The sequence below is a fragment of the Schistocerca piceifrons genome, chromosome 11 (assembly GCF_021461385.2).
Source record: "Schistocerca piceifrons isolate TAMUIC-IGC-003096 chromosome 11, iqSchPice1.1, whole genome shotgun sequence".
NCBI classification, from domain to species: Eukaryota; Metazoa; Arthropoda; class Insecta; order Orthoptera; family Acrididae; genus Schistocerca; species Schistocerca piceifrons.
Genome location: NC_060148.1, coordinates 121,008,431 through 121,031,949, shown reverse-complemented (window position 1 = coordinate 121,031,949; position 23,519 = coordinate 121,008,431).

The window sequence follows — 23,519 nt, the reverse complement described above, 5'->3', positions numbered from 1 at the left end:
GAAACCATCCCAGCATTTACCTGGAATGATTTAGGGAAATCATGGAGAACCTAAATCAGGATGGCCGGACGCGGGATTGAACCGTCGTCCTCCCGAATGCGAGTCCAGTGTGAGCACCTACTCCTTAGTCTCTTCTTCCCTAGCCTTACCATTATCTGCGACAGCATCTATGTCTGTCCTGCAGTCCCTATTCCATTTGACTTCCTTTCTCACATTGACCGTATCTTATCCTCCTACATGATTGCCACAAAACTCAACATCCATAGTCGTCCCCCACCAAGCTCCGGCGGTGGCATTGGTTCCTCACCTACCTGCAAGGTGATCTCCCCCTACCACAGCACACCTGACCTGAATCCAGTACCACTCCTTATTTAGTCCTGCCCTCCCCCAAACTCCTTGGGCGCATTATGGTGGACTTCCTCGACCCCATCAGTTGTGACCATCCCCCCCTGTCCTCCTTACCTTGTCTGACAGATGTAACCCCTGCCTCACTCCCCGCAATGACCATCCCCCGATATATGTCCACAGCTACTCCCATGCCAACTGGAATGCCTACCAGGACACCATTAATACCCAGGTTGAAAGACACCCCCTCACCTACCACCACCCTGATGACATCACACATGCCATTTCCTTTCTCAAGCAGACCATGACTGAGGTCATTGACGTTCACATTCCTACTACTGCCTATTATCCTCACTGTCCCAGCTTACATCCACAGGCCATCCTCCTCCTTTGATAATCCTGTCATCTCTGCCAGTCGAACATGGGGTCTGGACCCCTCCACAGTCCTCCACACTTGTAAGTTCCTCATCCACCCCATCCTTTGTTATGGCCACCCCACCAGTATATCCACCCCTCCCACCTGCTATAAGTCCCTTCAAATCCTTGAACGCCATGCACTCTGCCTCGCCTATCACATCCGTCACCCATCGTCCACATGGATCCTTTACAACTTGATTCGTTTCCTGCACTTGCACTTTTTCCTTGAACAGATATGGATCCTCTACCACAAGCTTGATTCTCCCCACCTGCTAGTCTCTCCCATCCTCTTCCGGCCCATCCCCCTGACACACCTATACTCTTGTGTCCCACACGCTCTCCATCTTCACACTGTCGATACCCTTGCCCTAGGTGGGTGTTGTCAACTCCCCATTCCTGAAGATGTTCTCATTGCATCCATATCCCCCTCTCAGCTCTAATCCTCCCCTGCCTTTCCTACCTTCCCCCTTTTCCTCCAGGTCTCCCTCTCTCCTTCCTCCCCCTCCTTTTCCCTCCCACCATCTTGCTCCCAGTTTCCTGTTCCCTGCCCCCCTCCCCGGGTGTCCCCCCCCCCTCCTTCTCCCCTGCCTGTCACCTGCACCCAGTGGCAGCTCCCCATCTCCACAGTGTGTTCAGTGCACCAAAGATCATCACCAATGTGCTATAGTATTCTCTTCGTCTAAGTGTGTCAGTGTTCTTCTTCACTGTTCTTTGTTCACGTGTGAAACCGTTTGTCTACGTTTGTGTGCACTGCTGAACTTAGTTGTACAACCAGTGCCTTCCGCAAACGCCTTCATTTCATTCTTATGTATGTCTCCTGTTTCTACTATTGATGTATGTCTGTTCTTCTGTCTCCATGTTTACTGTCTATTTTTCTGTGGCTGAAGAGCGGCGTAGATAGGCCGGTGCTGGTGTATATTTTATAAGGTATCAAAACAACAATAAAGAAAGAAAAGCAGTCCCAGCATTCAGTGAACTCCTGACAACGGTGGTGAAGATGGTCATCAGAAGCTCGCGGATTTTATTCGAATTGACGCAGCTTGAAAACCGAGAACGTTTTATTCATGTGTGCTGTCATGTAAGACTCCGAGGGCACATGTATACTACATACCACCTTCAACCATTCCCTACCAGTCCCAACCCATATAAGGGCTCCTTTCCCTCTCCATCCACTCCTATGCCTTTCCTGTTCTAACAACTATCTGATCACACACCACAATTCTCCTCACATATCTCTTCCCCACTGTCTGTATTCCCACTATCCAGCTCTTACCAATCATCTCCATAGTTTGCCCATGTAACAGACCGATATCTCTTTACCCAAACCCCTCAATTTCTGTGGAACAAATTCCCTCTTCCCACAGTATTTCTCATCCAGTGCATGTCGTTCAGATGATAAGTGAAAGTGCAGTGCTCCAGTGCTTTTTCATAGGAGTACATCACCATATTGCAACACTGACACATTGCCACTATGGTCACTTGATCTCGGTACTGCGTAGTTTTTTCCGTGATGTGTCCTATAAATTTGGACTATCACGATACTGCTAGTAACCTCAGATTCCCTTCATGTGTGTTGTGTATTTCACATAAGCGTTTTGTAGACACCATAAAAATTTGCATTTGTGCATGGAATGAACTGGGCTCTCAGCTGTGAAGTGCAAAGGGTGAACAGGCATCATGTCAGTGACTAATCATGGGCAAAAATTCAGGTGAGGCCAGGAAAAATATTCGAAAATCTGCTTGCTTCGCTTTTAATATATAATACTACAATTCAGTGGCGTGAAGAAATCTGGTGGGTGTGCTATTTTCTTTATCAAGAAACTAAGAGCGCAAGGGTGGGGGGGGGGGGGAGGAAAGAGGGAGCAGTTGTGGCAGCAATGACAATATGTTCTTAGTGACAGGTAGGTACAAACCTCTCTCAGCGATTATGTATTTGACGACTAGAACAGATTGTGGAAAAGCGACTTGCTTACCAAACAGTTTCTTAGACAACTAGCCTGTTTTCCAGCACTTTTTAGTTTTTAATAATCATTGCAAAAACCACCTTCTGGTCTGTTCTATATCGGCCTCTTTGATTTCTATGAATGGACAGTAGATCACACGCTCTGCTATAATCTCTTGCGTTGTAACATAGACATTCCGACAGTGCTGTATTCATGTTCCTTTAATTACATGTACATTACGAGAGGAATTGTGTCTGTACTCCTTTGGAAGATATGCTTTGGCGCATACACCTGGGTGTGCGACATTGAACTTCGTCAAGCTTGTATTAGGTGTATTTTATATTATAACCACATTATAGTTTTTGTCCTATAAATAAATGCTGTTTCAAAACACTAGCACATTGAGGATCTCTCGAAAATGTACAATTTATTGATATTAAGTGTCAGATACTGAGTTATCGGCGTTTGAAGGTTTCAGAAGACATATGACATAGGTCAAGTTACAGCTCTTGCGTCGTCGATGTGGTTCAGTGAGTAATGTCCTCAGTAGTTGCAGAAAAGGTACAATGGCGAATAAGACAATTATGATAAATGCTCAATTCTTTTAGCTAATAACACCATTATGAAACAAAAAACAAAACACACGCTTTGGGAGTTATCGCCTACTTTTAAAATAGTTGATTTATACATCGGCAGTTGCAGTTTGTTGCAATAACATTTCGAAAAGCAGTGTTTAGACATTTGACAATATTTACCTTAATGATAAGGAGGGACTAGGTACTAACACGAATGTGATTTACATTAAGAAAGAAACACAATTGTTAATAGAAATTGTAAGCTTTTGAACGTTGATTTAGTAGTTTCTGCAGTTTCTGAGGTTTTAACAACAATTTTCTTAATGATGGAAGCTGAAGAAGAGAATTAAAATTTGTGGCATGGCCGGGACTCTCAGCCAGGTATCTCGGTTACTAGGCAGCTGTGCTAACCATTACACCACCATAGCAGTATGGCTAAGATAGATGCACGGTTTAAGTTCTGGCTGTGATACAAATTTTTAATCATTTCTTCAGCTTCCATCATTATTGGAAAATGTAATTGAAGCACATCACTATTCTGTGAGTTTGACAGGTGAACAATACAACTTTTCTGGAAATTACAGACATACAAAGACAAAAAATTGCAGTCTTAGAAATCTATAATCTCTGCATCCTTTTTGCCAGTCATGCTTGTTGGAGTTACTGGGAATACTAGCTGGTCAGCTACTCTAGTCTCTACACTGTGGGAATGGTCACAAGCAGCTCCAAAAATACTGGGCTTGATCTTCAGATTGATATGGGTTTACTGCTCTGTGGGAAGTACACGGAAGTCACCCATATAACTTACACATGTTGTTTGGGCGATCTCTGTATATATATTTTTTGTGAAACCCAAGATCACTTGATTTTAAGACCTTTATTCCAATTACTAGTTTCGACAGAATCGTCTTGTCATCTTCAGATAGCCATTATCCTTTTTATGTACATGTTCACAAACATCTGTCATTGACATATTGTGAACAAAGTAAAATACGTTAAAAACTGCACATGGTTTATAATTTATGATACAGAATTCTCCAAGATGGGTTGTCAAATGAATGAAAGGTTGAAGTATAACATCCATAGCGCAAATAGAGTTAAAGCTATACACCACGCCAGCAACCTCTCAATGAATTAAACTGAGATTATTTTTAATGGAACTAAGAAAAAGTTATATTAAAACAACCATACAAAAATAATTAATAGAACACTATTACTGGTGGTGTAGTGACAACATCACCTCGTAGGCAGTCCTGTGGGAGGAGGACAGATAATAGGGTTTTTGTTTGAGTGACACCACTTAAAAGTGAGATAAAAAGTAGTATTTTATATGTTGATAAAGAAGAGATATGTGATTAACAGCAATGGTGCTGAGAGTCTAAGTATGGTAGTACAGAGTAAAACTATTAACAATCATCTCTTAAAAAAATATAAAATAGAGGAAGCATTATGAAATAAGTATGAGATCGAAACATGCTCAGAGCTGGTTCGAAGTAACTGAAAGCGCTGGGTGAGCAGTATTCGAAAAACGTACAAGGTTTATAGTACAGATGTCAGGTTATAGTAGAAGTTCCAATTTACCATATGGTCCTGTACTGAGGTCATAGCTGAAACTTGAATTTAACTCTGCTAAATATTTTACATCTGAGCTGATAATCTAAGTCAATGTATAGAAGAAAAGTTCTGGAAGCACTGAAAGGTAGTATATCAGGTACTATAACACAGGAGGTAAAGTTGGATCATGAATAGCGTAATACATATTGCTAAAGAAGAAATATGAAGGGCTTATTTCAATAGTGGTACAAGTCCTTTTTAGTTCATTTTGAGATACAGAGTCCTAAAGTTAAATGAGCGCTGAAAAATCTGCAGTTGAGGTACTAGCAATATTCAACCATATGGCTTCTTTCTAGAGATGAACCTTTCTTTCTGTTTATTTGGCATCAGAAGTATTATAGGCACAAAAGTGGAGGTAATGGACTTGTACCACTACTCAAATAAGCCCTTCATAAGTAGCAAGCTTACAGGTCCCAAGACATACTAACAACAGCAAAATTGTGACATACATATGGTGTATATAATGATTCTAATTTTCAGCTGAACCTATTTGTCTTAAAAAAAAGTGTGAATCTGATGCATTATCCTGAAACATGCTACAAAGACTTCACACAATATAAGATAAAGTGGGGGAAAGGGTGAGAGGAGGAAAGTGGTTTGAAGCCTGGGGGGATGAAAAAATACAAAATGGGGTGGGGGCAGTGAAGGATCGCAACTGGTGAAGTAAAGAGGGGGCGATCAGGTGGAGCAAAAGAGCAGACTCTGGTAGAGGACTAGATATATGTGTTGTGAAGGAAATGAAGGGAGTACAGTCAGGGGACTCAGTTTCACAATTCATCTTCAAAAATATTAAAGAAGTTGTGGTCTCCTGATCGTTCAAAATGCGTTGCCTATGGTGCTTCCAGGTCTTGTGTATATGGAAACTTTCGAGAATTTTAAGTTTTTTACCTTTAGGTGCTCTACGCAGTATTTTCATGTAGTGTCCCATGTCATGGACTGTATGGATGGAAAGCCATAAGTTCTCAACAATAGTCATTTTATTATGATTACCTACATTCTTCCAAAATCTTGCAAAAAAAAAGATTCTACTGGTTTTGCCTATGTAGAAACCATCACACCCCCCAGAATGAAATCTGCACATTCCTGATATTCATCTACGTATGATCCAACATAATTGTAACTTATTATCAGTACTGTAATATTTGGTCTCTGAAGACTTCTTCCAATCTTGTCTGAGACAGTACCTTGGTAGGTCATTGATATGAACTTGGTTTTAACTAACAAATGTGGTTCATTTTTGATCTTATTCCTTTTATATAACCTGCTACAAAATTCATCTACTAAGGACTACCTTTGTCCATTTCTTTAGGCAATGTATCTGGAAGCAGTAAGTTCCTCGTCATTTGCTTGTTGTTCTAATGGAGGATTCAAAAGTCTCTGTATCACTGAATGGAAAAATGCTTTTTGATACCTACATCGGTGACCCAAGTTAACATTAATCACCACATTATAGTACATGGTTTCCTGATGATTTGAAACGAATGCATACCACTGGATTTGCCAATGGTCAAACCTAAAAAACTTAATTATAATTATCTTCTAATTCAACAGTGAACAGCATGCTTGTGTGCATAATTTTGATGTATTGTAAGTAAATCTCGAGATAGTTCATATCACCTTTGTTTGGAGCTATAATGTCATCAACATATCGCTTAAAATAGACCGTGTTTTCCCATATACTTGATATTTAATAAAGAATTTTTTCTAAAGCTCGCTGAAGAAAAGTGTGACAAGGTTCCTGAAAGACAGCTCCCCCTAGCCAAACCTTTTCTTGATACTTAACACTGAGCTGGAAATAGCTGAAAGACAATGATAATTCTAAAAGTTCTATTAACCCTATTGCTTCAGCAGGTGCAATTCTTTTATGTTTAGTAAGGGCTGCTCTGCTGATATTAGTTGTTTCTGTAACAGGGAGACTCATATAGAGGTTTCTTACATCAAAAGAGACTAGAGTGGGTGTATCTGGTTTTACAAAAAAATCGCCAATTCTACACTATTCTTTGCATTTGAAACATTTTCAAAAACGAACACTTCCTTTAATTTCTTTATTAACAAATCTATTGAGCTTGGAAAACGGGAATGTCTTCTGTCAACAATTGGTGGCATCTGTTTTGTTACATTTGTGGGTCATAACTTGTGTTTGTAATCTCAGTAATTAATATGACATCATTTTACCGATCGCTTGGCTGTCGTCCTACAAAAAGGCTGATTGATTGATTTTTTCCTAATTTCAAAATTAAATTTATTGATTGGATTGTTCTCTATCAGCACTATGCTATTATGTTAAAGAATTTCAACTTTCTTCAAGTAATCGGCTTCATAAATAACAACTAATGCATTACACTTGTCTGCCTTAATAATCATTGTTTTATTGTTTGCCAGCTTTTAATTGGCAGTTTTTTGTTACATTATTTTGACTGTTGCAGTTATATTTTCACACTACTCCTTGGAGGAAGAGGCCAAAATGATTTTCGTTTCTGCAACTATTTCCTCAATCATGTGTATAAGGTCGATGGTATATTATAGTGTAAACCGTTTTGTAGAAACTCAGTTTCTGGGCCCGTAAACTTAATGTTAGTCATGTTGTCTGTTCGATCAGCAAATTGATTGGGACAATGGGTCTGAACGACACGAGGGTATTTTTTTTTTTTTTTTTTTTTTTTGCCTCTACCAACTGCCAGAGTTTATCACTCTGAACAGTTTGCACGCTATTAACATTTTTTTTTAATTTTTTCCCTAATGATGGTTGACATTTCACAAAACTGTTCTACTGATAATACAAGTATCATCTTCAAGTCGTCCTCAATGTTTATCACTTTGGCGGTCATGAGGTGAATACGTTTATAAAACTACTGTTTTTGTGCTGTGGCCGACCTTCACTCTGCTTCTTGTAAACCAAACGTGGATAGTAAACCAAACGTATTTAGGGTTACCGCCATGTTTAATGCACTCTCAATTAAACTTTATCTGTAGGTTACATTTAACTTCTTAAGTTTTAACACGTTGTGTACTTTACCTAACGCCAGGAGCGGCATAATACTACATAACTTACAAATGATCTCCATTTATACATATTTTTTGTGAAAGCCATGATCGCTTGATTTTAAGACCTCTATTCCCATTATTATTTTCGACAGGATCTTGCTGTCATCTTCAGATTGACATAACACTTTGTGTATATGTTCACATACATGTGCCGTCGACGTTTTGAGAACAAAGTGTAAGTACATTAAAAAGCTACTACTCCGCGTGAGCTCGTCGCATGATGACACAGTACTGATCTGGAGCACATTCAGTTACAAATGCAGATTCCAGTAATGCAGAATTCGAATTTATTTTTCCGTCAGTTTTCCGTTTCCTGCAGCTGACAGAACTTTTTCGCTGCCTCAGCGACTGATTGTTGCTGCTAGCGTTCCGAGAGTGAAGGCGTTATTCTGACGTAAACTAAATACAGGAGAATTTTTTTTAAGTTTGCCGACAGCAGAACCTCCCGTCAGTTGCGAGATGCTTGTCGATTCCTACATGCGAATCACAACTGCTAGTGGCTGGTTAACTGTACCTTTTTAATGCTTCCAGACAGTGCTGATTTGCACTCTGCAATTTGTAAGCTTACATAAGGTGTCATTCGTGGTAAAAGTAAGAAATACTCTGAAAGTAATTTAACACCGAAGTTTGGATTCCGAGAAATGCGTAGTGTCATGTTGGTTTGGTAGAGTAACAGCAAGTGTTAATGCGTGACGTCACGCTAAATTGAAAGTTTTGAATATATCGAAATGTATTGTATGTACCCCGATAGTAATATCTGTGGTTTTTAATTTGATTATTGTTTTGAAAGCTATTGAAATAATTGTCTATGATGTGAGTAAAAATCATATGACTATTATATCGTATTCACAGTGATATAATAGTGATTTGACATAGACTTGACAATGAAGAAGTATATTAATTCTTTGAAAAAGACACAGATGTTAGCACTCTATCAAGTTACTCTGGTGAGCGATACGTGAAGTTCGTGTTTTGCTCATAACTGATTGCGTAGAGGGCAATTCTACTTTATTATTGTCCTTTGAATGGTAAAAGGAAGAGAGAGAGAGACAGAGAGAGAGGGAATTAAAAAGGAATACGCTAGCTGTCCAAATAAAGGTCACATCTTGCGGACTTTATCTGTGAGGCGCATCAAGTAGACTTGGCTTAAAACGAAGAATTATTACCGATAATAATTAGATCGGATGTTGTTTTGAGGAAGCATATGATTTTGAACTTATTTCTAGTTAATTATTAAGAAAGGTGGTCACTTATCGAAGGAAAGGACAAATTTCGGGAATTAGATTTGATTGTATGGTTGCATAGCAACGTATCAACAGTCTTGGGTTACGTGTAGTTGGAACGGAGTTACGAGTAGAAAAACCCATGCACACGCAGAACACGATAAAAATTGGCAGTAATTAAGATTGAGTTCCGAATGAATGTGAATTTTTTTTAGTCAGTGCGGGACCTCAATAAACTACAGTTACATGGAAAGACGATTCATGTGTTGCGTCACCTTTCAGTAGACGGCCAACTGTAGAATTTCCCATTGCTGTCATCACTTTGGTCCAAACCGTTACGCTTACCAACTTTTTTTTCCTAACGTACTCGAACGAAGGCTATAAATTGCAAGTTCTTAATTTTTTGTTGTATATCATGATTTCGAAAAGATAATAAGATGTTCCCCTTCCCCACTTCCTCGAACATACGACCCTGAGGATTTGCCGAGCGTGTAAAGAAGAAAGAAGAGAGAACGAAACAAACCACAACCACTACCGACGACGACGTCGAAGGAGACAAGGGGATGAGAGGATACAACATTCATATCGGTTTGGCAAGGACACGCGTAATTTTGTAGCAATTTGGTCAGCAATACGTGTACAATGTGTTTTAACTGTCACGCTTTATATCCGTATTGTACTACACTCCTGGAAATTGAAATAAGAACACCGTGAATTCATTGTCCCAGGAAGGGGAAACTTTATTGACACATTCCTGGGGTCAGATACATCACATGATCACACTGACAGAACCACAGGCACATAGACACAGGCAACAGAGCATGCACAATGTCGGCACTAGTACAGTGTATATCCACCTTTCGCAGCAATGCAGGCTGCTATTCTCCCATGGAGACGATTGTAGAGATGCTGGATGTAGTCCTGTGGAACAGCTTGCCATGCCATTTCCACCTGGCACCTCAGTTGGACCAGCGTTCGTGCTGGACGTGCAGACCGCGTGAGACGACGCTTCATCCAGTCCCAAACATGCTCAATGGGAGACAGATCCGGAGATCTTGCTGGCCAGGGTAGTTGACTTACACCTTCTAGAGCACGTTGGGTGGCACGGGATGCATGCGGACGTGCATTGTCCTGTTGGAACAGCAAGTTCCCTTGCCGGTCTAGGAATGGTAGAACGATGGGTTCGATGACGGTTTGGATGTACCGTGCACTATTCAGTGTCCCCCTCGACGATCACCAGTGGTGTACGGCCAGTGTAGGAGATCGCTCCCCACACCATGATGCCGGGTGTTGCCCTGTGTGCCTCGGTCGTATGCAGTCCTGATTGTGGCGCTCACCTGCACGGCGCCAAACACGCATACGACCATCATTGGCACCAAGGCAGAAGCGACTCTCATCGCTGAAGACGACACGTCTCCATTCGTCCCTCCATTCACGCCTGTCGCGACACAACTGGAGGCGGGCTGCACGATGTTGGGGCGTGAGCGGAAGACGGCCTAACGGTGTGCGGGACCGTAGCCCAGCTTCATCGAGACGGTTGCGAATGGTCCTTGCCGATACCCCAGGAGCAACAGTGTCCCTAATTTGCTGGGAAGTGGCGGTGCGGTCCCCTACGGCACTGCGTAGGATCCTACGGTCTTGGCGTGCATCCGTGGGTCGCTGCGGTCCGGTCCCAGGTCGACGGGCACGTGCACCTTCCGCCGACCACTGGCGACAACATCGATGTACTGTGGAGACCTCACGCCTCACGCGTTGAGCAATTCGGCGGTACGTCCACCCGGCCTCCCGCATGCCCACTATACGCCCTCGCTCAAAGTCCGTCAACTGCACATACGGTTCACGTCCACGCTGTCGCGGCATGCTACCAATGTTAAAGACTGCGATGGAGCTCCGTATGCCACGGCAAACTGGCTGACACTGACGGCGGCGGTGCACAAATGCTGCGCAGCTAGCGCCTTTCGACGGCCAACACCGCGGTTCCTGGTGTGTCCGCTGTGCCGTGCGTGTGATCATTGCTCGTACAGCCCTCTCGCAGTGTCCGGAGCAAGTATGGTAGGTCTGACACACCGGTGTCAATGTGTTCTTTTTTCCATTTCCAGGAGTGTATTTTTCATACGGAATAAGAGGCTATGAATCCTGCTTGTTCCGGTACAGATACCGCCACAGTATCGAGATATGAAGCGTGTTGCAGCAGAAAATAATAGGATTGATTCTGCAGCATGACGTATATTCTAATGAACTTGGCCTTCTGTTTCTCCCGCAACAGTATCCTTTTACGACGAAACCAAGTTCTTTTTCGATTTCAGTGTGTCTATCTTTTGTTATAAGACAGTTCTACTACTCCCTGAAAACAAAATATGGACATCTGTCTTACCGCTTCTTACGCTCCGGGTCAGAAACGCCGAACCTGTATCTTCGTAACGCTTTATTCTTGACTCGAAAAGCGGACCACGTGACCTGTGCTGGGTACATGTGGCCATTGCTGTAGCATCTTCCGTCTCTAAATTCCGCTCTAATCTGCTCCATATTCCGTATATTAAAACAATCCAGTAGTTTTCCTGTTAACTATGAGAAACGAATAAATAATCGTCATCTTTATCTCCTCTTATAACCTGCGCTATGGGACGTGTTTAAATAGCGGACGTCACAAAGTTGTTCCACAACTGGGCGCGATTAGTATACCTACCTATTGTTTCGAATCGTTGCCGAATGGGACAAAGGTGTCTGCTTTCTTTAAAATTGTTGTTCTGATGCGTACGTTTAGTGAGGCAGTGATGAAATGTTGTTATCCAAACTGGCGACTCAGTTTGTCCGTATGATTACGAACTTGACCCACGATAATTTTCGTGCAACCGTATTCTCGCGAATGCAACTGGGCACTTTACCCACTCCACGACTCTCGTATTTGGCCAATTAATGCATTTCCTGGATTCATGGTTACGGTGTGGTGGGCCTGGGCATATCTATGTTTTGTAGAGGAAGATCACACTGCAGTTACTCCCGTTAAACGACGCACGAACGACAAAATCAAAGAAGTGGAAGTAAGCGACCGAGGGATAGGAAAGCAACTAAAATCGCTCTTGCCTAGAGAATGCCACTGGACGTGACGGTACACGAGTTCGAGTCTAAACAGAATTCATGAAACAACTTGCCCCTCTGCTAAAAGTGGCTCAGCACAAGTCTGTCGAGAAGATTTCGTAATGATTGGACAGAAACACTGGGCATACCATTTTCAAGAAGGGTCGACGAAAAGACGCACAAAACTATAGGCCCGTATCTCTGATGCGAGTATCTTGTAGAAGTTTGGAGCACGCCTCACGCTCTCGGACTGTGACGTTTCTGGGGACTGGAAGTCTCCCGTGTAGCGACCCAGGTGGGCCCAGGAGACGACGGCCGTGTGGAGCCCAGCTCGCTCCGTTCGTCCACGAGGCGCAGAGAGCAGCAGACGCGGACGCCCAGGTAGGGGCAGCCACGTTCCTTCACTTCTCTACGGCATTCGACACAGTTCCCCGCGGCCGGATAATCAGCGAAATACTAGAATACGGAATACGAGACCAACAGTGAGACAGTGGTCAAACGGTTTCAGCAAACAAAACTCAGTGTTCCCGTTAGATATAAGTGAAACTTCGGCTGTGGCCCAATGGAGTCTCATAGGACCATTACAGACAAGCAGAAATTTTATTGCCAGATACACAGAACACAGAAGAGCATTAAAAAATAACAGCTGTCATTCCACATTTGCTGAACACCAGGACGAGAAACATAGCCCAACACACATTAATACTGACTTCAAAATTCTCAAATACAGGAACAGCCCCCCACTAAATGAAATGACTGAAGAAAACTATGAAATACGAAATGCCATAGTTGACGGAAAACAAGTGATAAATAAATACACAGTTCTTTACAATGAAACTCTGTTCTCTACCCTCAAAAAATTATCAGATAACACCTACCTGTAGAACCTCCCCCCACCCCAAATACCCTTCACACAGACACACACACACACACACACACACACACACACACACACACACACACACACTCACGTGTGCGCGTACATACAACCTTCCACATAGAATTAAATAATTTCATGCATAGCCATAACGGTTTCCAAATCGTAATTTTTGCTAAATAATTTGTCTACATTAAGTTGTTAACAGCCATAAAATAAAAACCCAGTGATGATGCTACAACTACAGTAAAACATGTTTGGGATATAAAACAAAATTTTCTTTTGCTAAAGGCAGACCTCATCCAAAAACATATGTATGTTTTTAGTTTCTTCATATTGGTTAATATACTGGGTGATTAAAAAGTCAGTATAAATTTGAAAACTTAATAAACTACGGAATAATGTAGATAGAGAGGTAAAAAATGGCACACATGCTTGGAATGACATGGGGTTTTATTAGAACCGAAAAAAATACCCCATATTGCTAGACGCGTGAAAGATCTCTTGCGCGTGTCGTTTGGTGACGATCGTGTGCCCAGCCGCCACTTTCGTCATGCTTGGCATCCCAGGTCCCCAGACCTCAGTCAGTGCGACTATTGGCTTTGGGATTACCTGAAGTCGCAAGTGTATCGTGATCGACCGACATCTCTAGGGATGCTGAAAGACAACATCAGACGACAATGCCTCAGCATAACTACAGGCATGCTTTACAGTGCTGTTCACAACATTATTCCTCGACTACAGCTATTGTTGAGGAATGATGGTGGACATGTTGAGCATTTCCTGTAAAGAACATCATCTTTGCTTTCTTTTACTTTTTTATGCTAATTAATGCTATTCTGATCAGATGAAGCGCCATCTGTTGGACAATTTTTTAACTTTTGTATTTTTTTGGTTATAATAAAACCCCATGTCATTCCAAGCATGTGTGGCAATTTGTACCTCTCTATCTACATTATTCCGTGATTTATTCAGTTTTCAAATTTATACTGACTTTTTGATCACCCAGTATATTACCATCTGTCTCTATGAATCGGCAAGGGATTACATCATACAAGGTGGCGAGAACTCCTCAACGTCGAACCAGATTCTAAAACGCATACAGAGATGTAAAAGTGCACTTTGGAAAAGTGCCGTGTATATCTGTTGATGACTGGTTGTCACACGCGATTGTACCCAATTGTGACATGAAATCGTCCACTTGCGCGACTTTTTTTCTAGTACCAAATTCACGGTCACCTCTATATCCAAATCCCCATACGTACACTGCCAACCACTTTGAAATGCATGGCAGAAGGTACTTGGCACGGTAACAAGTTTTGAAATTTTTTCCCGTTCCGTTCGCGTACGGAGTGCGCCTGACTCTGCCTTCAGCCTCCTTACGGCAGCGACGCGTAGTGGCTGGAGAGCGCCTCTGCGCTCCGCTTTCCAGGGGAAATGTAACGAATATTGGGTCAAAAAATCGAGTTTTCAAAAACATTGTTTTCTTCATATACGCAGTTTAATCTATGTTGTGTGTAAATTTGATCACGATAGTAGCTTTAAAAATGCCTTTAAATTGTTAAACTGACTAACTCCGCACCGGCGGCCACACACGCCTTTTCTGACATTTGGGAAACTGCTTGCTTCAGCGGAATTCTTGTCAGTGTGAAGGCTATTTCCTTTAGATATTTTTGGTTGACATATACATCTCTGGCAGACATCTACATTTTTGCCTCAAAACGTTCTTGCATGTGCTTTATTTACACTTTCACAATACTAACACATATTAGCAGGTGGAAGGTTGAATTTGCAAACCTTTACGTGTAAGTCAAGATTTATGCATAATGGTGGCGGAAAAGCTGTGTTTGGGAGACGGATTTTTAATGGAAATCGGTTTACCAACAAAAAAAGTGGAGGCAACTCGAAATGAAGAACATAAGCTCACAGCTTCAGCATCGGAACTTGGGACAGGAGAATTGTACAGGTGCGTGAATGATGTTGATATCGATCCCACGGGATTCAGACTTATTGATTTAGAGCTTCTATGCCAGGCTATAAGATTTTCATGTTCGTGTGTTTCCTGTAAAAATACTGAATGCATGATTGATGTTGAAGAAAGAAGAGTGAGAATAGCTTGTGATTTTAAATTAATTTGTAATTCATGTGGTGATGAATTTTCATTTTTCTCCTCACAACAAAATTTCACAATGAAACCTATGAAAGCAACCTTAAGTTGGTATATGCTCTCAGATACCTAGGACAGGCATGAAAGGAAGTAATTTATTGTGTGGTTTTCTGAACACGCCTCCACCTTGTGCAAGGTGTTAAGAAATAAATAAAGGAATGTCTGATGCTGTATGCGATACTGCCACAGTTACTATGAAGAAAGCAGTCCAAGCACTGGTGGAAATAAACCAAAGAGATCATGGAGTAGATATTCATGACAGTGAATCTCCTACAATTGTTAATGACCAGTGTGTGTTTGTAGATGGGACCTGGATGCACATATCTCTACGGAGTTGCATCTGTTCTTGGTATTGACTCACGTAAAGTTTTAGATGTAGAAATTATGTCTAAATACTGCCACCAGTGTGCAACAAGGAAAACGTCCAACAATGAAGACAGTGAGAAACTGTGGCAAGAAAAGCATGCAGTAGCATGCTCTAAAAATTATAGTGGCTCAAGTGAGGGCATGGGGGCTGCTGCAGTTCTGAGGATGTTTCCTGATCTGAGGACCAGTATGGTGTTAGATATACTAAATACTTTCCTCTTGGGGGACGCCTCTACGTTCAAAGCTGTAACAGATATGAAGCTGTACAATACAAGAATAGAAAAGTTGGAATTCGATGACTACATCCAAAAGAGGCTTGGTGGTAGACTTTGACGCTTGCTGAAAGAAAGGAAAGATAAAGTAATTGAGGATGGAAAACCACTAGGAGGAAAAGGCAGGCTTACTCTGAAAGACATTGATTCTCTTCCGTTATTTTATGGGAGAGCTTTCAGGAAAGACAGACATAATTTACAGGCAATGAGGCGTGCTGTGTGGGCAGTTTTTTTTTCCACAAACTATCCACTGACCAAACAACAATGCACAATCTGTGTCTGGAAAACGATTGATGTAACTTCAACAACAGGAATGAGACGTATTGACATAAAGACTGTAGCATCTTCCGTCTCTAAATTCCGCTCTAATCTGCTCCATATTCCGTATATTAAAACAATCCAGTAGTTTTCCTGTTAACTATGAGAAACGAATAAATAATCGTCATCTTTATCTCCTCTTATAACCTGCGCTATGGGACGTGTTTAAATAGCGGACGTCACAAAGTTGTTCCACAACTGGGCGCGATTAGTATACCTACCTATTGTTTCGAATCGTTGCCGAATGGGACAAAGGTGTCTGCTTTCTTTAAAATTGTTGTTCTGATGCGTACGTTTAGTGAGGCAGTGATGAAATGTTGTTACGCTTGGTTTCCTGTTATCCAAACTGGCGACTCAGTTTGTCCGTATGATTACGAACTTGACCCACGATAATTTTCGTGCAACCGTATTCTCGCGAATGCAACTGGGCACTTTACCCACTCCACGACTCTCGTATTTGGCCAATTAATGCATTTCCTGGATTCATGGTTACGGTGTGGTGGGCCTGGGCATATCTATGTTTTGTAGAGGAAGATCACACTGCAGTTACTCCCGTTAAACGACACACGAACGACAAAATCAAAGAAGTGGAAGTAAGCGACCGAGGGATAGGAAAGCAACTAAAATCGCTCTTGCCTAGAGAATGCCACTGGACGTGACGGTACACGAGTTCGAGTCTAAACAGAATTCATGAAACAACTTGCCCCTCTGTTAAAAGTGGCTCAGCACAAGTCTGTCGAGAAGATTTCGTAATGATTGGACAGAAACACTGGGCATACCATTTTCAAGAAGGGTCGACGAAAAGACGCACAAAACTATAGGCCCGTATCTCTGATGCGAGTATCTTGTAGAAGTTTGGAGCACGCCTCACGCTCTCGGACTGTGACGTTTCTGGGGACTGGAAGACTCCCGTGTAGCGACCCAGGTGGGCCCAGGAGACGACGGCCGTGTGGAGCCCAGCTCGCTCCGTTCGTCCACGAGGCGCATAGAGTAGCAGACGCGGACGCCCAGGTAGGGGCAGCCACGTTCCTTCACTTCTCTACGGCATTCGACACAGTTCCCCGCGGCCGGATAATCAGCGAAATACTAGAATACGGAATACGAGACCAACAGTGAGACAGTGGTCAAACGGTTTCAGCAAACAAAACTCAGTGTTCCCGTTAGATATAAGTGAAACTTCGGCTGTGGCCCAATGGAGTCTCATAGGACCATTACAGACAAGCAGAAATTTTATTGCCAGATACACAGAACACAGAAGAGCATTAAAAAATAACAGCTGTCATTCCACATTTGCTGAACACCAGGACGAGAAACATAGCCCAACACACATTAATACTGACTTCAAAATTCTCAAATACAAGAACAGCCCCCCACTAAATGAAATGACTGAAGAAAACTATGAAATACGAAATGCCATAGTTGACGGAAAACAAGTGATAAATAAATACACAGTTCTTTACAATGAAACTCTGTTCTCTACCCTCAAAAAATTATCAGATAACACCTACCTGTAGAACCTCCCCCCACCCCAAATACCCTTCACACAGACACACACACACACACACACACACACACACACACACACACACACTCACGTGTGCGCGTACATACAACCTTCCACATAGAATTAAATAATTTCATGCATAGCCATAACGGTTTCCAAATCGTAATTTTTGCTAAATAATTTGTCTACATTAAGTTGTTAACAGCCATAAAATAAAAACCCAGTGATGATGCTACAACTACGGTAAAACATGTTTGGGATATAAAACAAAATTTTCTTTTGCTAAAGGCAGACCTCATCCAAAAACATATGTATGTTTTTAGTTTCTTCATATTGGTTAATATACTGGGTGATCAAAAAGTCAGTATAAATTTGAAAACTTAATAAACTACGGAATAATGTAGATAGAGAGGTAAAAAATGGCACACATGCTTGGAATGACATGGGGTTTTATTAGAACCGAAAAAAATACCCCATATTGCTAGACGCGTGAAAGATCTCTTGCGCGTGTCGTTTGGTGACGATCGTGTGCCCAGCCGCCACTTTCGTCATGCTTGGCATCCCAGGTCCCCAGACCTCAGTCAGTGCGACTATTGGCTTTGGGATTACCTGAAGTCGCAAGTGTATCGTGATCGACCGACATCTCTAGGGATGCTGAAAGACAACATCAGACGACAATGCCTCAGCATAACTACGGGCATGCTTTACAGTGCTGTTCACAACATTATTCCTCGACTACAGCTATTGTTGAGGAATGATGGTGGACATGTTGAGCATTTCCTGTAAAGAACATCATCTTTGCTTTCTTTTACTTTTTTATGCTAATTAATGCTATTCTGATCAGATGAAGCGCCATCTGTTGGACAATTTTTTAACTTTTGTATTTTTTTGGTTATAATAAAACCCCATGTCATTCCAAGCATGTGTGGCAATTTGTACCTCTCTATCTACATTATTCCGTGATTTATTCAGTTTTCAAATTTATACTGACTTTTTGATCACCCGGCATATTACCATCTGTCTCTATGAATCGGCAAGGGATTACATCATACAAGGTGGCGAGAACTCCTCAACGTCGAACCAGATTCTAAAACGCATACAGAGATGTAAAAGTGCACTTTGGAAAAGTGCCGTGTATATCTGTTGATGACTGGTTGTCACACGCGATTGTACCCAATTGTGACATGAAATCGTCCACTTGCGCGACTTTTTTTCTAGTACCAAATTCACGGTCACCTCTATATCCAAATCCCCATACGTACACTGCCAACCACTGTGAAATGCATGGCAGAAGGTACTTGGCACGGTAACAAGTTTTGAAATTTTTTCCCGTTCCGTTCGCGTACGGAGTGCGCCTGACTCTGCCTTCAGCCTCCTTACGGCAGCGACGCGTAGTGGCTGGAGAGCGCCTCTGCGCTCCGCTTTCCAGGGGAAATGTAACGAATATTGGGTCAAAAAATCGAGTTTTCAAAAACATTGTTTTCTTCATATACGCAGTTTAATCTATGTTGTGTGTAAATTTGATCACGATAGTAGCTTTAAAAATGCCTTTAAATTGTTAAACTGACTAACTCCGCACCGGCGGCCACACACGCCTTTTCTGACTTTGGGAAACTGCTTGCTTCAGCGGAATTCTTGTCAGTGTGAAGGCTATTTCCTTTAGATATTTTTGGTTGACATATACATCTCTGGCAGACATCTACATTTTTGCCTCAAAACGTTCTTGCATGTGCTTTATTTACACTTTCACAGTACTAACACATATTAGCAGGTGGAAGGTTGAATTTGCAAACCTTTACGTGTAAGTCAAGATTTATGCATAATGGTGGCGGAAAAGCTGTGTTTGGGAGACGGATTTTTAATGGAAATCGGTTTACCAACAAAAAAAGTGGAGGCAACTCGAAATGAAGAACATAAGCTCACAGCTTCAGCATCGGAACTTGGGACAGGAGAATTGTACAGGTGCGTGAATGATGTTGATATCGATCCCACGGGATTCAGACTTATTGATTTAGAGCTTCTATGCCAGGCTATAAGATTTTCATGTTCGTGTGTTTCCTGTAAAAATACTGAATGCATGATTGATGTTGAAGAAAGAAGAGTGAGAATAGCTTGTGATTTTAAATTAATTTGTAATTCATGTGGTGATGAATTTTCATTTTTCTCCTCACAACAAAATTGCACAATGAAACCTATGAAAGCAACCTTAAGTTGGTATATGCTCTCAGATGCCTAGGACAGGCATGAAAGGAAGTAATTTATTGTGTGGTTTTCTGAACACGCCTCCACCTTGTGCAAGGTGTTAAGAAATAAATAAAGGAATGTCTGATGCTGTATGCGATACTGCCACAGTTACTATGAAGAAAGCAGTCCAAGCACTGGTGGAAATAAACCAAAGAGATCATGGAGTAGATATTCATGACAGTGAATCTCCTACAATTGTTAATGACCAGTGTGTGTTTGTAGATGGGACCTGGATGCACATATCTCTACGGAGTTGCATCTGTTCTTGGTATTGACTCACGTAAAGTTTTAGATGTAGAAATTATGTCTAAATACTGCCACCAGTGTGCAACAAGGAAAACGTCCAACAATGAAGACAGTGAGAAACTGTGGCAAGAAAAGCATGCAGTAGCATGCTCTAAAAATTATAGTGGCTCAAGTGAGGGCATGGGGGCTGCTGCAGTTCTGAGGATGTTTCCTGATCTGAGGACCAGTATGGTGTTAGATATACTAAATACTTTCCTCTTGGGGGACGCCTCTACGTTCAAAGCTGTAACAGATATGAAGCTGTACAATACAAGAATAGAAAAGTTGGAATTCGATGACTACATCCAAAAGAGGCTTGGTGGTAGACTTTGACGCTTGCTGAAAGAAAGGAAAGATAAAGTAATTGAGGATGGAAAACCACTAGGAGGAAAAGGCAGGCTTACTCTGAAAGACATTGATTCTCTTCCGTTATTTTATGGGAGAGCTTTCAGGAAAGACAGACATAATTTACAGGCAATGAGGCGTGCTGTGTGGGCAGTTTTTTTTTTCCACAAACTATCCACTGACCAAACAGCAATGCACAATCTGTGTCTGGAAAACGATTGATGTAACTTCAACAACAGGAATGAGACGTATTGACATAAAGACTCAATACAAGAACCTGTTATGAATGCAATTAAGCCCACATTCAGCCTTCTTGCAAACCCTGATCTATTGGGGAAGTGTCTTCATGCAAAGGCACAAGATGCAAATGAAAGCCTCAATAATGTAATTGGGATTAAATGCTCAAAAAGGAAATTTTGTGGACTGTAAGTACTGAAAATAAGCGTCTATGACGTAGTTCTATGTCACATAACGGAAATAATGGCAGAACTGAAGTACTGAAGAGAGTTGATATAGATCCTGGTGTGATGACAGTAAAGAATTTTACATCATCGACGAGAGCAGGGTCAAGAAAGGTAACAGAGCGGAAGTCTTACATGCAAATACAGGGCAGGCAGATTCGAAGAGGAGAGAAGAGAAAACTTGAGTATCAGTATGGAGTATTTTAAAATTGAGGCAAGCTTATTACATGTAGAAGAATGAGAAGAGAATCTTTGAACCTCATTTTCTCTATACTATCTGCCACGCTAGAACTCATAGTCTGTGCAGCTAATGAAACATTCATTTTTCTATTTACATAACTTACATGTTGTCCTGATAGTTTGTTGGCAAATGTCATACCTTCTTGTTGTACCTTGTTCAATTGCTCAATGAAATGCCATCTAATAATGGCAGTTGGAGACTCAATAGCAGATACTTCTGCTAGAGCATTTCTGGCTAACTTAATCATATGACATGTCCAAGATACAATAAACATTGTATTTTTCCACAGGATGAGGAATGCGGCTTTTAAAATCACCGTTGTAAAAGTTTAAAGTACAGCCATGTGAATGTAAAGTGCTTACATTTACCTTGCAGCCATCACATGTAACACCAAACACTAATGCCAGAACGATGCAGCCTCTCTAAAGCAGATTTTATCAGTGTGGCCTGATTATTTGCTGTGCACCATTGATAAAGAAATATGCAATCGGGCATTTAAATTTGCCATTAATAGAGACAAGCATGAAAACCAGAGCCTCAGATGCCTCTATTACTTCTTTTGACTGAGGCACTTCCCCACCAAAGTCTAAAAAATCTGTGTATAGCTTAGTTCCTTGGTCCCAAACTACTTGCTTCCTAATTGCCATACTGTCTACAATTAGACATGAATCACTGAACTGGTCCCTTACAATTGGGTTCAAATCAATGGACTTAAAAACACTTGCCACCCATTTGGAAATCAATGATTTATGGGGAAGAGGCATTAATTTTTGCAGGTATTCATATGCTGCTGGTAATAAAAGTACACATCCATCGCAAACATTTTTCACGTTAGTTGTGTATCTATTACCCTTTGACGAGAGAGAATTGTTCACTAAATTGCACACTGATTCCACTTGTGTTCCTTTCTGATGATGGAGGAAGTTATGTAACTTCTCAGGATGATGGCCCTTCTCCTTCAATGAACTTATGATGTCATCCATGGAAAACACTTTCTTCTCTCTTCTTCGAAGTTTTTCACGGACGCACTTCAGTTTACGTTTTAATTCGTGCACAATGTCTGAGAAAAAATTGCAAGTTTCGGTCACCTTGTCTTCCATTTCTACTTTCGACTGTATACCACAATCAATTACTGAAGAACCAACTGCACTCTGAAATAAAGAAATAATTTCGTTATATATGAATGAAATAACTCAAGGCTTGATGAAAACATAATATAAGAAAGCTTTGGGGGTGTGAAAACATCATAATAACGTTTTCGACACAATTCGTAGCTTCTGCATTGGATAAATGGGACATGCTTTCCACGGAAGAATTCTCATTGAGAACATTCTCCACGAAATCAGTAGCTCCTGCAGGGGGCAAATCGAGCACGGATTCCATGACAGAACGCTAAAAACAAAAATATGGACCTGGATTACAACATTGCTTAGACCTATGTAGCCCATTTGTGTCCGTACGAAATAAATTCACAAAAGTAAAAAGCAGACACATAGCAAGGAAATTAATTAGCTACCTCAAATGGAGAAGCATCGTTGTCACTCAAAATCCTAACAACATGTCGTCGTGGCTGTTTATTTGGTTGCATCAAATATGCTGGAAAGTCAAAAACTGATGGTACTGCTTCGGGTTTGAGACGTTTCTTCCACGTTCCAGGGCTCAGTACATAATCATCTTGTCGGAAATGGATTCTGCAAAGAAAACTGCAAGACGTAGGATTAAAACCTTTCCGCTTCACGGAAGTAATCCACTTCTTTAGCAGCTCTGGGTGCTTTAGAGGAAACCTGTTCAAAAACATCGAACTAGCAAACGCACTAAGTCTGTTTTTTTATCGTATTGTATCGGTAGTCCTATTACCTGTGAAATGGTAAGTCACTTTCCTTATTCCATCGCTTTGTACAGTTGAAATCGGAACAAGAAATCACCATTTTGATATTCCTTATACACCGTACAGACCGAGAAAAACTTCTTGTCAAATTCGAATATGGCGGACAATACAGACGACAGTAATCAGCTGGTAGAGCCATCTATCGGTAAGTCCGGTAGTTGGGCATCCCTCATTTCGCTACCTTTAGACGCCTGTTGATCAGGAGCGTCAAAGTAATTCTGCTGTGGCAGAATTGCTTGCTGTAGAAACATCATTTTCAGAAGGCGAAATGTTTAGTTCAAGTTGCGTCGATCGCGGTGTCACCAGCAATC